The sequence below is a fragment of the Lissotriton vulgaris genome, chromosome 8 (genome assembly GCF_964263255.1).
Source record: "Lissotriton vulgaris chromosome 8, aLisVul1.2, whole genome shotgun sequence".
Classification (NCBI taxonomy): domain Eukaryota; kingdom Metazoa; phylum Chordata; class Amphibia; order Caudata; family Salamandridae; genus Lissotriton; species Lissotriton vulgaris.
This window is the reverse complement of record NC_141696.1, coordinates 779,602,238-779,619,535: the sequence shown is the minus strand read 5'-3', so window position 1 is coordinate 779,619,535 and position 17,298 is coordinate 779,602,238. Positions and strand designations below refer to the sequence as shown.

The 17,298-nt window shown below is 49.3% G+C and overlaps 1 protein-coding gene and 1 non-coding gene across 2 annotated transcripts in view; both read left to right on the top strand.

Moving 5' to 3' along the window:
* Positions 1-17,298, top strand: part of LOC147697976 (E3 ubiquitin-protein ligase TRIM39-like) — a 331,555-nt gene that overhangs the window by 14,035 nt on the left and 300,222 nt on the right. The gene's annotated exons all lie outside the window — the stretch shown is intronic.
* Positions 1,170-1,306, top strand: LOC147697977 (U4 spliceosomal RNA). Its single transcript, XR_015299547.1, has one exon. It is a non-coding gene; the product is annotated as a U4 spliceosomal RNA (small nuclear RNA).

The window sequence follows — 17,298 nt, the reverse complement described above, 5'->3', positions numbered from 1 at the left end:
CCCGGAGTACCCGGCCCCCCATGAGAGGGGGGAGGGGGCGCACACCGCTCATTTTGGCAACAGAGGCAGCCGATAGCCGGCGGTAGAACCCGATTTGTTATTTCGCAGCCATCCTTACTAAGCACTTGTGAATAAGGTGATGGGTGATGGGTTTTTTTTTGTCCTCTACTCCTTCTCACACTATCTCCACAGCGCGGGGACACGCCGGGAGGCGTCACCAGGCGCTCTACAAGCTCCTTTAAATTAAAAGTGACCTGAATTTGCTGCTCTTTGTACAGTGGTACCCGGGATCTAGTATCTTGGTATCCCGTTGATTGCCGCTCAGGTCAGGGCAGTTTTCAATGGTCTTTGTGATTAAAAGGTAAATAAGCAATGCTTGTAGCAGGCAGGGCTGCTGTGCTTGAAGAAACTGGATCCTCGTACTGCCCCAAGCTCACTGGCCTGCCAAGTTCTTTCATTTATAGCGCAGCTGTCTGGTCGCCAAAGGCTTATTGGGGACAGGTCGGTAGCTGATCTGGAAAGCAACTCTGCCCGTTGCTCTACATTGACTTTTTGTTGCTTTCTAGTCAGTGGTTTTATTTGTTTGTCCGTTCAACTCGTCTTTCCCCCTCCCATGAAGCATTTGTCCCCTACGTTCATTGTATAAGGAGAGAGAGGGGTCCTGCACCCGGACTCCGCTCAAGGTGAGCCTTGGACAGTCCGGGCTGCACCTTGAGGGTTTGTCACATACCTTTGTTTACTTCAGAGCACGCGCTGATGTCCCGAGTTTCTAGGCGCTTACTTTACGATCCTTTATACCTGCTTCGCTGTCCGAGACTAGAGCAAGCCTCCCCGAGGTACCAAAACCTCCCCTGCCCTGAGGGAGCAATAACCACCTCGCTCTCTCTCCTGCAGAGTCCTTATAATTGCCCCGGAGGAACTAAAGTTCAATGTTGTACCAACATACCAGGAAATGCTCATTAGCATATGGGCTCCCAGAATCCTCTGCGCTCAATTTATCCTTTTTATGAGGCTTACAGGAAATAGAGGACAGTTCAGAGTATCTAGCTCGCAGTCAGAATTTTTAATGTCTATGTCTGGGTGATATGTGTTGGCGACTATTGCTCTCTGTAAGTGTCCTGAGTTTCATCTCTTGTGGGTACCTCTAATGACATTTGTGTCTATAGCTTAGCTTTGCGCAGTGGCAGTATCGTAGCCAATGAGGTCTAACCGAGGCGCGTTTATTGCTTATTGTAAACGTTGCCCAATACCCTGTTATGGCGACTAATATAGTCTACAATGCAATTCTTGACAGTCTCCACGGAGGCTGATTTTGCTCGTCTAAATAAGAGAAAGTCTGATAAAATCATTTTGAGTTTTTTCAGAGATTACTATTAGTATAGAAGTATGTTAAAAGTTATTCATATGATTTTAAGTCAAGCTTCTACAAATTAATACTTTGTAGCGTAATGTATTATTTACACCTCTGTTAGAACTCCCAGATGGAATTTGTGTTTCTCCGCCGCCTCCTCGGAGTACCCGGCCCCTCCATGAGAGGGGGAGGGGGCGCACCCCACATCTTTGGGGCAGCCATCTTTACCAAGCACTTGGGAATAAATGACCTGAAGTCGCTGCTTTTTAGGTCTCGCCTAGCTATCGCATAAGCGGTGTTTTGCGAGGTATTTAGTGGGGCGTCTGAAAGTGAACCCAAAGTCTGCAGGCGGATCGGGTACAGTGCATGTGCACTGGGCGCGCGCACCATTTTTCAGCCTGCAGCCTTTGGGAGTACTTTCGCTGACGTTCTCAGTGAGCCACGCGGCCACTGAGAACATCAAAGCGGCCAGAGATAAATCTCATTATGGACAAGGCCAGTTATAGTCAAGGGACCATGCTTTCAGTTAATTTTTTTCAGATTACATTGCCAGTTTGTCTTTCATTCGCCGTCTCTCCTTCCTCAGTTCTTTCATGTTTATTACTTCAAAAACCGTCACTGTCGTTCTTCTTACTACTTCTCTGCCATTTGTCTCCCCTTACATCTTCGCCTCCTCTTTTTTCCAACCCAGTGCTACACCATATTACTTCTCAACTTTTTCTCATTGTCTCACACTCCCTCTACTCCGCTCCCTGTCCTCTGTCTCCTGCCCTCACTCTCCTCCGTTCCCTTCCCATCTTTCTTCTCCCTCTCCATTTCCCTCCAATCCCTTCCCTATTTTCCTTCTCGTCTATCCCCATTTCGCTCTCCCCTCTCCATCTCCCTCTTCCCTTCCTATATCTCTTTCCCCCATCCCACTTACTCCATTCCCTCCATCTACTACATTCCTGTCCACTTCTCTTCTGTTCCACATCTCCCTCCCAGCCCTTACCCATCTTGTCTCCTCTCTTCCAAATTTTCCACCTTCCCGTCTCCATCGTCCCACCATCTCTCTCATTCCTCCCCCTCTCCCAATCCACACACTTTGTCTGGAGCAGGGTTATTTGCGGTGTGTGCTCCATGTGTCTTTGCAATAAATAACCCGTCTGTCATTGCCATGTAATTTGTCATTAATCAATCCCAGTTCCATGAATATAAAGGTGGGCCCGCGTTCCTTCCGTAAGATTCCCTCGCTCAAGTGTGGTTGTTTGGGAGATGATACGGCTCTGCCTCAGTGATGTTTCAATGCACTTTGAGAGTACAGTGTTTGGTAAAAGTGCTTGTGATTGAACCTAGCATACTGTGTTTGCCCAGATCAGGGACAGCACAAGCAGGGACTGTGCAGGCTCCCCTCGTCTCTCGAGATCTCCTCCCGCAGCAAAAGGTAAAAGTGCTGCTCTGTGTATGTTCAATTAAACATCTGCCAACTGTAGAGGTGTGACGAGACCCCCTCTGACTGTCGGGTACTTTAAAAATAATTGATGGTTATTCAGAGGTGAGTTACCAGTTTAATTGATGCCTTCATCATCAAAGTTGTAAGTCTTCATACGTTCCACATTTGTACCCTATTTTCCCTGCTGGTATTCCCCCCCCCCTCCCTTCTCGCCCAGTCCGTGTCACCTCGGCGTGCACTCACCCCTCCTTTCTCCCCTTTTGGCCGCTTTGATGTTCTTGTGCTTGTTCTTGTTGTCGTCCTGTTGCCTCCCCAAGTAATACAGACCGGTGCACGAGCAGACACCGGTCTGTGAACGCGTGAGCCGCAGGGAACGCCAACGTGCACGCTCACGGCGTCACGCTCCTGCCTTCCCGCTTCTCTTCTTAGGCGCGCTCCAGGCCGACTTCTTGGGAGGAAATGACTGTAGAGCGGAGCCGCGGATCCATATCGGCTCATCGCTCAGATGCCGGGGACGATTGCGCCCTCACTGCATCTTCAGAGGAGGACGTCGCCAGATCCTGTGATGAGGGGGTGAAGCCTGTCTGCTGCTTTCACCAGGCTGACCCGGTGCTCTCAAAGCTGAACTGTGAGTTCAAAGGTGAGTTTGGGACCACCCTGAACTAAGGGCTCCTTCGTGTTAGTGCGCCCTTTAAGTCTGCCACCTACAGGAACTATAGGCCCCTTTCATGTTAGCCGTGATGCCTTTTGGTGACGTATGTTTGTGTCACCAGTGAGTGGCGTAGGAAGGATGGAAGGCAAGGGCACGAATGCAAGCATTAAAATGCGATTCCCAATGCCCTGGCTGAGTACTGAAATACAGCCATAATTGGGGTGCAGACTGCCCTCAGACCCTGGTCCCTCAGCCCCTGTCGCACTCTCTGTCCATGTTAGCACGGGGTGGCCCGTGGGTGCCCTCTTCAGTCACTCCTGGGCCCGAGGGCAGCCGAGGAGAAGCTGGTCTCGCCACAGACGCAATGCCACCTGCAGACGGGCACAGAACGTGAGCGCTCATCAACACAGAAAAACAGACATGGCTCTAAGGAAATAAAGTGCAATTTTTAAACCCACTGTTATATGTTAATTAAATTGCTTTTTGATAACAGTTGCACTAGTCCTGCTTCGGAAAACATAAACACTTGCCACCCTCTGTTTCCATCGATCCTCTCTTAAAACAAGAGGACAATTTGCTAAAATCTGCTGGGACAGCTTCTGAAAACCGCTATTGTACCGGCAAACCCAGGATGCCCTGCCACCCTAACATAAGTGGAACCATTTTACTTCGATGCGTTTGTGCAGTTTGACCAATCGGACCTATATCGTAAACAGGTGCACGCCGATAACCTGTGTTTTTTAGCCTTTGCAGGGCACATACATTTAACTTGGAATATCTCCAATCCAGTCCATTAGCTGCAGACAGCAAAATTTCTGAAACAGAAGCGATCACAACGTACTGTTTCTGAACTGTGCTTTCTGGATTCATGAACAACTAGAGAAATTCCAGGTTAAATGCAAGCTCTTTAAACACTTCAAACATACAGGTTCTCTGCTCTGTGACAGTGAAAATTTAGAATAAGACCCCAGCGGAGGTGTAGCTGTCTATTATTATTATTATTCTGAGTTTTGTATAGCGCCTGGTTACCAGTAGGCATCCCAGCGCTTATCAGAACATAACACTACTAAAAGAAAGCAGGGATTAAACGGAGAACAAAAAAGTTTTTAAAAGTTTACGGAACCTGAGAAGACTGGCTTCGGAGCGCAGTTGTAGGGGCAATGAGTTCCACAAGGAGGCCACATTGATTGAGAACCTTCTGCCACCAGTTCTAGCTTTTTTCACCCTGCCAACCTGAAGGAGATGTTGGTGGTCAGAGCGAAGGGAACGAGAGGCCTTGTAGGGCTGGACCATCTCCTCCAGAATAGATGGACCTACCCCGTGCAGAACTTTGTGGGCGATGCAAAGTGACTTGAATTTCACCCTGTCCCTCACAGGGAGCCAGTGCAGTGCCCTCAACGCCGGGCGGGCAGATTGACGCCTAGGGAGACCCGTCAAAAGCCTAGCAGCCGCGTTCTGCACTTGCTGCAGTCTGTTCAGGGTAGATTCGGGTGCGCCCAGGAATAGCGCATTGCTGAAATCCAGCCGCGAGATGATAAGTCCCTGGATGAGGAGCCTTCGAGTGGCCACTGGGAGCAAGGGCAGAATCTTCTGGGCTGAACGGAGCAGGCCAAAGCACACGCCAGCAGTCTTTTTGGCGTGGGTTTTAAACGATAGGTCCTGCTCCAGCCATACCCCCAGGCTCTTGATCTCCTGCTTGGGGGGGGGGCATCGGTCCCAGACAGTTAGGCCAGCTGCTGGGGGACAGAGATGGAGAGGAGTTCCCCAGTAGCATCAGTTCCGTTTTGGAGCCATTTAACTTTAGGGCTGAGCTGCACATCCACGTGTAGATCTTTTCAAGACACGTGTGCAGCCGGTCGGGATGGTGCGCCGACTGGGAAAGGCCTACCACCAGCTGAGTATCATCAGCGTAACTGATGATTTTAATACCCAGCGGCCGTACCACATTCTCCAGGGGGGCCATGTAAACGTTGAATAAGGTAGGGCTCAATGAAGAGCCCTGTGGCACACCGCACTGGAGAGGGGTAGAGGATGATTTTTCCTGGCCTTCCCACACCTCGAATGTACGACCTTCCAGGAAGGAGGCGAACCATTTGAGGGCCAAACCCGTGACCCCCACCCCCGACAGCCGTTGGAGAAGCACCTGATGGTCCACGGTGTCAAAAGCAGCGCTGAGATCCAGGAGGATAACTGCCACTGATCCCCCCCGAATCCAGCATGCTCCTCGCATTCTCCACGACCGCCAGCAGGGCGGTGTCGGTCCCCTGACCGGGGCGAAAACCCGTTTGGGAGTCGCCAAGGAGGGAATTGGCTTCCAAGAAGTTGGAAAGGCGGCTATTTACCAGCTTCTCAGCCACCTTACTGATACCCGGCAGCAAAGAGATAGGCCGAAAGTTGGCGAGGTCGACGGGATCGAGGTTAGGCTTTTTCAAAAGAGCCTTAACCACTGCCCCTTTCCAACTGGGGGGGGACCACCCCATGGGCGAGAGACAGGTTTATCAGGTCCGTCAAAGGGCCGACGATAGTGGATGACACCTGTTTAAGATATTTAATAGGTGCTGGGTCTTTCGGGGAGCCGCTCTTCATAGATCTCAGCACCGACAAGACTTCCTCCTTAGGGACTGGACCGAGGGAGGCCAGCTCCACCACTTGTGACTCAGGTTGAGAGCTGGGATTGTCCTCCAAAGAGGAGACCTCACCTAGCCGGGGAAGGGAAGCCAATATGTTGTCGATTTTGCTTTTAAAATACGAGGCCAGTTCTGTACATTTTTTGCGAGGGTCCTCGTGGAAAACCTGAGGGTCGGGGGCATTGAGTAGCTCCTTAATGACCCTGAATGACTCTTTGGAAGAGTTGGCCGCAGAGCCAATACGCTCTTCAAAGAATCCTGATTTTGCCACCCGAATAGCGGATTTATACCTGCTCAGGGCCGCACGATATTCTATGCGACTCGCCTCACTCCAGTCTCTCCACCAGGACCGCTCTAGCCTCTTGCATCCTTTCCTCAGGGTTCTTAATTCTGATGAATACCAAGGTGCCGAGCCCACTCTCTTCCCCCTCGTAAGTTGTTTCTTTTTGGGTAGGAGAGTGTCCAGAGAATCCACGAGCCAGGTATGGAAGTTCGCGTCGGCGACTATCGGGTTAGCTCCCTGAGAGGGCTGCGTGGCCTCCAAGTGTGCCACCCAGGTGTCAACTGGGAGCCTCGACCAGGCTCTCTCCAGGGTGTGAACCCGTGGGACCACCGCAGCTCGGCTGTCGAATTGCCATGACGTGGACACCAAATAATGGTCTGTCCAAGGTAGGGCAAGAGCCGGAGATGGAGTAAGATGGTCCAGATTAGAAAGTAAGGGATCAAGCAGGTGGCCCTTCTCATGGGTCGCGCCCGAGTTGGCCAGATTGATTCCAAAAGATTTGAAATCATCGAGCAAATCGACTCCTGTGGTATTAGCGGGGTCCTCAAGATGGATATTAAAATCTCCGAGAACAACAAAGTTGGCAGTTGAAGAGGCAAGAAGTGCAGTAATTTCCAAGAGAGAGTTAGGGAAACTACCCAGGGGTCCGGGAGGGCGATAGATCAACAAGCCTACCAAAGACACTGTAGGTGACAGCCGAAGGGAGAACTGTAAGCTCTCACAATCAGCCACCCCTCCATTCTGGATCTTACAGGCGAGCGTGTCTCTGTAGAGAACTGCAGTTCCTCCTCCCCTCCCTTTAGGTCTATCAAGGTGGAGTATATGAAAGCCTGGGGGGGAGTGCTCGGACCATGTCAGGGCCAGAGCTGGGGGAGAGCCAGGTCTCAGTGAGAAACAACACATCGAGCTCGTGGTCTAGGATAAGTGAATTGATTTCAATGGCATGGCTCGGCAAGGACCGGCAGTTTAGCAAAGCCATGGAGAGGACGGATTTCACAGCCACTGAATTGTGGCCGGAGGTACAAGCTCTGCACGGTAAGAATGGAATGGTCCCCATCTGTGCAAAGCTACAGCTAGTAGGGTGGGGCGGACGTAAGGCGATAAGAGCGTCTCTCCCATATTGGAACCTGGTGGTGAAAGGCCTCAATGAGTGGGGCATGGTGACAGGCCCTAGGCCCGCCTGGGCACGGACGGGCGCAGACGGGCAGGACTGTGGCACGACTCCGGCGCAGGTCCGGCGCGTCCGCTGTTCGCGTCCGCTGCGCGGAGCCAATAGTGCCTGTTTTTATAGCGCTTCTCTATGGCCTCCCCAACCCAGCCTGACCCAAGATGGCCGCCAAAGCCGGCGCCCAGCCCTCGGCGTCAACACTCAGCCGAGGGTGGGACCGGAGCTGCAGGGAGGGGGGAAAGATAATTTTTAAAGCGCTGCTGAGCGCTGGGGGGGTCTCTACACACTGCTACAGGCTAAATAGTGCAATTAGCGAGCACAAGTGTCGAACGAGTAAAAACACGAAAATGCAATTAAAATAAAAAGAAAAGCAAGAGACCTCCCGGCTTCCGCCTCAGGAGGGGAAAGGTGTGAGCAGAAGTCTGATATTACCGCTTTCAAAGTAACTGGCGCCTTTTATAGCGCTTCTCTATGGCCTCCCCAACCCAGCCTGACCCAAGATGGCCGCCAAAACCGGCGTCCAGCCCTCGGCGTCAACACTCAGCCGAGGGTGGGACCGGAGCTGCAGGGAGGGGGGAAAGATGATTTTTAAAGCGCTGCTGAGCGCTGGGGGGGTCTCTACACACTGCTACAGGCTAAATAGTACAATGGTACACGACATGCAGTGGCCCTGGGGCCCAGACGCAAGTAAATCCTGATCTTTGCTTTATTTTGCTACCTACAGTCAGGGGCCCATTTTTATACATACTTACATATCATGTCTGGGTATCGCTAATGCACCAACAACACCTGATATTTCCAAAAAGGATGTCGTCGGTGCTTCAAATTGAAATTTAGAAGTGCAGTTACCCAAACTTTGTAGTACCTGATGTATTGCAGCAGCGTTGCAAAGTGTAGGTACTCCCCTTTCAAATTTAGGAAGTGCTGGTACTCGGTACCGGACAGACCGTGCCCATTTAAAGCACTGATGTCACATCCATGAACTGTACTGCAAGGACATACTTCCCACAGATGTAGGATTTCAACCAATAGGAAGCCTAGATTTTGTTTTTCGGTTAGTGTAATAAAAGCATAAAAGGTAATGTGTGAGTTAAGACTTTGTGGTAATATCATACCTTTCTAATTTAAATGTTATGCTTAAATAGCATAATGGGAGCATAACCCACGTGCTACATGCGCGTAGGCACACACACACACACACACACACACACACACACACACACACACATTTACGTGTGTGTGTGTTAATGTGACCCAATAAATATGCTATGGGAAAAAGCACATAAAATACACATTTATTGCTTCAGAATAGAGGCCAGATTATTACATTCCATGTTATTGCACAGCACTAACGTTCTTGTTTAATGTAATATTAGAGGCTAGTGGCCCAGGCTTGAGTCTGGCAAGAGACTTAAACATCCTTTTCAAATCTCTTAATATTCCCTGTGCCTAAAAATGAATGTGTCCATCTGTAATGCAACTGATGCTCGTGTAAACCACTCTGATATCTTCGGTTCAAGTTCGCGATACATAAAACTGAAAAAAAACAAACACAACTTTTGTAGGGCTTGCGAATATTAATCGAACATTTCCAAGGGGTACCGGGTATAGAAAAGTTTGGGAACCCCTGATATAAGTGAACGGTGCATCTGATATCCTACGTTACTGGCAGCACCATACTTATTCTGGTATCCAGCTACACAGTTTACCAGTCAGCATTTCGCTACATGAATGAATCAAATCCAAATTCTACATATGATATAGTATGGTGACTCAGCTTTGAGTTTTTGGACGTGAGGTTGCCGTCTCTACAAATTTTTACTTCCGGATTATCAGAGATCCCTACATGCATGAGCCCTCATGTTCTATGTGAAGAATCATTAGGATGCACATCTACGACTGTCTCGACTTATAAACTCCCTCATCTGCAGTAACGTTGGAGGATAGAGGTTATTTAGATGTTCAAGGACAAAGATACTGCTACCAGATATAACTGAGATTTTTTAGTATACCACTGGTTACAACACCTTGAGGAAGGCTTAAACCCGAAACGCGTTGGTGATAATAGTGTTCAGTAACCAGTGTTTTGTGTCCACAATATGTATTGAGCCTGTAATTGTGATTTATATTAAGTATCAAAAATCAGTTCCAATCACCTTTGTCTTGCACTAAATTGTTTTTTATTTACCTTTGTTTCTTGTGGCTAGACATGTATAGAAAAAGATGTAATATGTATGGTCTTTTATAAAAAAACGAGTTTATGAATTATATATGTATATGTTCTTGAAAATATTTGATATCACTCATCAGAAATAATGAGTATAAACAAATGAAATAAAAAAAAGATATATTTTTGTATAAAAATGAAGTTATTTGTTCACATATCATTGATACAATTGCTGCACAATTTAATAGTTAGCACTTTGCCCGGTGCATATTTGTTCCAAATATAACCCCTGATATAAGTACATCATATTCATTAGTCTCCTGTGCAAACTTACGACCAATAAACAACTTATATTTCTACATTTCCACTCCTAAATGACACCTCGTTCTCAACAAGTGACTTTGCTCTTTACTGCTTGAAAGTCTCCACCACAAGAAGCACCCTCAACACATTTCTTATTTCTCCACCAACCCGTGTTAGAAGTGTACCACCTCTGTCGCCCACAATGTTCTTTCCCATGCCCCTCCAGTTCTGCCCTGTCATGGTGCACACTGAGCTCTAAATCTACAATGCTGATCCCTCACCCACTGCAAAGTATTGGCCGGATCTCAGTTCCCCTTCTTTGCAAGATATTGGAATGTTTGGTCTTGAATTTCCTCACACTTTCTTCTAATGGTTCTTAACCCCATACAGAAGCGGTCTTCAAACTTTTGAATGCCCCCATTTTTAGAAAAAATGATTGGACCGTAGAGTGACTGACACCTTTTGTACACTTCTAGCAAATTGGCAGCTCCAAACATTTAGCAATCAAAAATTGTGTATACACTTGCTGATCCCTTCGATATCCAATCTGCTCTGCCCCACCCCTCCCAACACTTACTCCCAATCATGGCATGACCACCAAACATACTAATCGTCTATTACAAAGATGCTTCCTGACATTCGGTTTCTTCTGTTACGCCTAGTTTGAAGACCTTTTATGTTCAGTCTGTTGTACATACTTCCCGTTCCTCCATTGGTCACCCACTCTCCTCGGCAGCACTGTGCTGGTGTACACACCTCTCTAGTTGTTGGGCAGTGACAGGAAGAACGAGCAGTTGGGCACCAGGACTGTTTTTTGCCCCCCCCCCTCCCCGAACACACACCAGTATCTTTCTGTGGTCTTATTTAATCCCCCCTAATCATAGGCAGTATTTCTCCATGTGTTCCCATGCCTGGCATCTTCCACAGTTTAGTGCTGACTTTCCCTCCATGTTCAAGAACAGTAGATGTTTCAGCACCCAGGCTAATGTGCTGCATAGCTAAATACATATAAGGACCCAAAGGCGAGACCGATTGCATTGCAAATGCTTGTTCTGACAGGTTGCTTATCACAGACCCCTTTATGAGTGTGTTGCCTGTTTTCTGTTGCAGACCCTGTAAGGCTGGTGTCTGATTACTGCTTTAGACCCTGTAAAGGGCTGGAACCTGCTCTGTTGCAGACTCTCTCTGCAGGCACCTGCCTGACTCCTGTCATAGACCATGAAATCATGTGACATCTATGCTCTCTCTCTGGCTGCCTATTTATTGTCTTCTACTCTGGATGGAGCCTGCTGTCTGTTCTCTCACTGACACTGTATGAGGCTGGCACCCACTGTTTTTCTGTGACTGTCTGTTCTCAGTCATACACCCTCTATGAGGCTGGCACCTGCTGTCTTCCTGTGACTGTCTGTTCTCTTTCACAGACCCTGTATGGGGCTGGCACCCGCCGTCTTGCTGTGACTCTGTTCTCAGTCACAGACCCTGTATGAGGCTGACACCGGCCGTCTTGCTGTGACTCTGTTCTCAGTCACAGACCCTGTATGAGGCTGGCACCCAACGTCTTGCTGTGACTCTGTTCTCCGTCGAAGATCCTGTAGGAGACTGATACATGCTCTCAATATGTCTATTCTCAGTCACAGACCCTGTATGAGGCCGTTACCTGCTCCCCTCTGTGACTATTCGCTGTTACAGACCATGAACATGTTTGATGTACGCTCTCTGTTTGGTTGTCTGTTTTCTGTTGCAGACCCTACCTGGGATTGCTGATTGTACTCTTCCTGCGTCTGTTCTCTGTCACAGATCATGCCTAGGGTTGGTGCCTGCTTTCTTCCGGTGTCTATTCTCGTCTCAGACCCTTCCTGGGGTTGGTACCTGCACTCTTCCTGTGTCTCTTCTCTGTCACAGACCCTGCCTGGGATTGATACCTGCACTCTTCCTGTGTCTGTTCCTAATGGTACGAACCTTAGGCACTGTTAGGTGGTACTTGCTAGGGTTCTTACTTGTTGGTGTATTGTAAGCTTTTTGGCTAGGTAATGTTGTCCTTTGTTATTAAGTCTTATGCACCAGCCAGCAGAGTTTAAAATGAATCCTCTTTTTGACTGGAAGCCAGTGGAGGGTCCTTAGACTAGGCGCAGAGGGAGAATGCAGGGCACATTTAGGAGCAGTCTGGCCACTGTGTTTTGCTTGACCTGGAGTTTGGCCAGTAGCTCTACATTATTAGAGGCAAGGAGTGAGTTACCATAGTTCGGGCGACTAATAATTAGTCCCTGTACTAAGGGCATGCAGGAGGAAAGAGGGATCCACTTAAATATTTTCCTGAGACTGTGCATGAGTCCGTAGCAGATGCGGAACAGATTGTTGATGTGGTCTAACATGGAGAGTTTAGAGTCTAGAATTACACCAAGATTGCGTACAGCTGTCTTGGGTGGAGGGCAGGGTCCCAGGCTGGAGGGCCACCAGTCGTTATTCCATAGTTTTGATGCGTCCCCGAACAGAGCAAAATCTCTGTTTGGTTGGCATTGAGGAGGAGGTGGTTATTCATCATCCAATCACTTATTGCTGACATGCAGTGTTTGAAACGCTTTTTGGTCTCTGGGACGTCCGGTCCCAAGGTGATTAATAGCTGTGTGTCATACGTGTAAGACACTGTCTGTAAACCAAAAGCTTTAATAAGTTTGGCTACTGCTGGCACGTACAGGTAAAAAGCGTATGGCTCAAGATAGAACGTTGTGGGACACCTTTTGTTGATTGGCTGGCTTTTCAAGGAGAAGTCTCCTATTTGAACCTTGGAGTAATGGTCCGTCAGATAGCTCTTGAGCCAATTCAGTGCGTGCTCTCGACACCAGATACGCGTAGGCACTCAAGAAGGACGCCGTGCAAAATGGTGTTGAAGGCTGCCAACAGGTCAAGAAGGACCAGTATGGCTGATTGTCTGGCATCCAAGAAAAGTCTGATGTTATCGACAATTTCAAGGTATACTAAACTCAAATATCTACCTCGTCTCCTGGGTCAGTTAGGATTATAAGATGTAATAATCAAACCGCCCATTTTGGCCTATGGGGACCGGTAGCCTTTCAACAGTGAAAAACGAAATGGGTTGTAATTCACTATCGGGACATGCCACGCATGCCAGGGCGTGTCCTACCTTTTAAATAACAGCGCACCCTGCCCATAGGCCTGCTGTAGGGTTGACTCTTGTATATATTTATATATATATATATATATATATATATATATATATATATTGAAGAACGACCACTCCAGGTAAGGAAGGATCAGAGGACACAGCGGGGTCTGTTATATATATATATATATATTGTAAAGCGCGACTGTCACCATTGCAGGCATCCTGGCGCTGACAGATCAGAGGAGACGGAGGTAAACACACAGGGAGTGAGAGCAGGCTAACAGGGGAATAGCCAAGTTTTAATCTTTCTTCTGAACGGGAGGAGTTCATTGATGTGCCTAATCTCGATAGGGAGAGTGTTCCATAGTCTGGCGGCTGCCACCTCGAAGGATCTACCTCCGGCTCTGATCTTCCTGAATCTGGGTACGACTACCAGTTTGGCATCAGAGGATCAAAGCTGTCTGGTTGGAGTGTACCAGGCAAACTCAGATTGTAAGGGGGCTGGGCGGGAGCCATGGAGAGCCCTAAAGACTATACAGAGGGCCTTAAATTGAATCCTCTGTCTTATAGGAAGCCAGTGCAATTTTGCCAGGGCGGATGGTCCATGAGATCTTCTCGGCAGCCCCAGGACCAGTTTAGCAGCTGCTGATTGGACCCTCTGGAGCCTGTCCAGCAGGAACTCAGGGGACCCGAGCAGGAGGGCATTACAATAGTCCAACCTGCTAAGGATGGTACATCTCACCACTTGGGTGCGGGCATGGGTGGGTAAGCGGGGCAGAACTTTCCTTGGGGAGCGAAGGATGGCGAAACAACAGGCAGACGTTTTTTTAGAAAAGGGAAGGTTCAAGGACTGGTGAGCGGTTGCACTCGCTGAGTCAAAACAGCAGTCCCAGACTGCGCACAGGCTCTACAATGGCAGGCCTGAGTTACACCTTACGGGCTGCTTTGGTGGGTGGCACAATCGGTGCTGCAAGTCCACCAGCAGCATTTGATTTACAAGCCCTAGGCACATGCAGTGCAAATAGTAGGGTCTGACAGTATATCAAATAAGTCAATCGTGGAGTCCCTAATCAAAACAGAAGTTTAACTCAGGGAGCACTTGCACTGTGGCACTGTCACAGACAGTGCCTGGGGTAGGTGCCTGCACTCTTCCTTTGTCTGTTCTCTGTCACAGCCCCTGCCTGAGGTTGGTGCCGACACTCTTCCTGTGTCTGTTCTCTGTCACATACCCTGCCTGGGGTTGGTGCCTGCAATCTTCCTGTCTCTGTTGGTTCTCTGTCGTAGACCCTGCCTGGGGTTGGTACCTGTTCTCTTCCTGTGTCTGCCTGTTCTCTAACAAAGACCTGCCTGTGGTTGGTGCCTGCATTCTTCCTGTGTCTGTTCTCTGTCACAGACCCTGCTTGTTGTTGGTGCCTGCACTCTTCCTGTGTCTGTTCTCTGTCACTGGCCCTGCCTGGGGTTGGTACCTGCTCTCTTCCTGTGTCTGTCTGTTCTCTGTCACAGGCCCTGCCTGGGGTTGGTACCTGCTCTCTTCCAGTGTGTGTCTGTTCCCTGTCACAGACCCTGCCTGGAGTTGGTGCCTGCACTCTTCCTGTGTCTGTTCTGTCACAGACCCTGCCTGGGGTTGGTATGTGCTCTCTTCCTGTGTCTGTTCTCTGTCACAGACCCTGCCTGTGGTTGATGCCTGCGCTCTTCCTGTGTTTGTCTGTTCTCGGTCACAGGCCCTACCTGCGGTTAGTACCTGCTCTCTTCCTGTGCCTGTTCTGTCACAGACCCTGCATGTGGCTGGCACCTGTACAGAACAACGTCCTGATATGGTTATTCAGTCAGTGAGATGTAGATGTAACATATTCAAGAAAGGGGCCATAACAGTGTCTGGCTTCTTCTCTGTGATACTTAAGGCTGATTATCACAATCCTGATATGTGGGACTGGTACTTACAATCTGGATATGTTTGTCTTGTACTTACCTTATTAATGTAAGACTGGTACGTACAGTCTGGGCAGATGTCACAGGTACTTGTGATCTGGAGGCTATCCTGGTCACCCCGCCCTCTTGTTAGCAGGCACACTGGAGACAATATGGGTAGGGTTTGGTCTCTTTTATTAAGACTCACTTCTTCGTTTATCCCAATAGTTCGCGGGTACTTATGTTTTTTCACAGACTTGAACAATGTTGGTGTAAAACAAAACAAATAAGTCCACATTCAGAGGAAGCGATTTTCCTCTTGTTAGGATACCATCCCAGCCTTGTTTTCTCTCCTCAGGCTGAAATACCGGAAAAGGAACATAAAAAAAAACAAAAGAAAGAAGGACCCAGTTGGATCACTTTGGTTTGGTGCCAGTTTTGGGGGAAAAAGTGCTCCTGTCACCTGTGCTTCCTAACGTGTCGAGCCTAGGTGCCAGGGGGATTTCAGTGTTTCTGGGTAGAGTGATCCATAACCCCGCCCACAAGCCCTTAAGACAAATAAGTCGTGCTCGGGGCACTTGCCTGGAACCACAAACCTCCTGGGCCGAGGGGTTGGGAGTCCCAGCCTCCTCTTCTCCGATTGGAGAGCTGGACTCAATCTTGTTGCTCCCGAAGGGGTCTCTCCTCGGCTGCTTTTCCTCCTGCTCAGGGTCGAATCTTCGGTCCTCTCTTGCTTGGCTCCTTCTTTCTCTTCCGCGTACCTCCTCTGGTCGATTCCCGGCATCTCCTTGACCTCCCTTGCTCTGCCCCCCTGCTCTCTAGTTGGTGGTCCGTCTATTCCCTGCTGGTCTACTGGACTGTTCACCCTGCTTATGGTCTGGAACATTGCAGCTGCCATGTTGGAAATGGCATGAAGATCCGCAGTCGCAGGAGCGATACACTCACAGTACTGTAGGGACAATTTTTTAGGTCTCGGAGAGTTGTGGGCGCCGCCACGCATCTTGGAGATATCTTGTAAACAAGTAAGGGACTCTAAGCCCTGCACCTCCTTTTCATTGGGTAGCGTCAGCGTTTAGGGTAAACGCTGGCTATCCATTGAAAAGGAGGCTTTTTAGTTGCCACCCTGTCTGCTTTTGAGACAGCCCCTCCGAACAGGAGATGTGCACGCGCACTGCACATCTCCTGTCCCCGGAGGCTGGCAGCCCGCACATTGCGCGCTTTCAGTTTCCCTCCCCACTTTGGCTCCACGGACTCCGAGGCCTTTCCACGCTCACCTCATAGCTGATGTTCCAGTGCCCTTTCCTGCTGCTCAGCAGGCCCCGGGACCCTTGGTGTTCCAGGAGGTGTCCCTATCGCCCCCACACAGCCTCCTCCAGCTGAAACCCAGCACTCTTACTGACTTCTCTATTGACATTACCTCATCGATCAATTCAACGTCACGGCGCAGATTATCCGCCATCTTGGTGGTGTCTGCGCTGCTGTCACTGAAACAGAAGACCGGCTACGGCACAGCTTTCCAAACTTTTCATGTTGGTGGCACACTTTTTGGAGATGCATCATTTTGTGACACAGTAAGGTAGTGTAGCGAGCGAGCCCGAACCACCTAAGGTAAGTTCGGGGGGGAGGGGAGGGTTTCTCCCCCCAGAAGAACATTTTGAAATACAAGTGGGCAAATGGTCTCCCTCTGTCTGTCTCCCTCCCTCTGTCTCCATCCCTCTGTCGCCCTCCTCCCACTGTCTGTCTGTCTCCCACTGTCTGTCTGTCTCCCACTGTCTGTCTGTCTCCCACTGTCTGTCTGTCTCCCACTGTCTGTCTGTCTCCCACTGTCTGTCTGTCTCCCACTGTCTGTCTGTCTCCCACTGTCTGTCTGTCTCCCACTGTCTGTCTCCCACTGTCTGTCTGTCTCCCACTGTCTGTCTGTCTCCCACTGTCTGTCTGTCTCCCACTGTCTGTCTGTCTCCCACTGTCTGTCTGTCTCCCACTGTCTGTCTGTCTCCCACTGTCTGTCTGTCTCCCACTGTCTGTCTGTCTCCCACTGTCTGTCTGTCTCCCACTGTCTGTCTGTCTCCCACTGTCTGTCTGTCTCCCACTGTCTGTCTGTCTCCCACTGTCTGTCTGTCTCCCACTGTCTGTCTGTCTCCCACTGTCTGTCTGTCTCCCACTGTCTGTCTGTCTCCCACTGTCTGTCTGTCTGTCTCCCACTGTCTGTCTGTCTGTCTCCCACTGTCTGTCTGTCTGTCTCCCACTGTCTGTCTGTCTGTCTCCCACTGTCTGTCTGTCTGT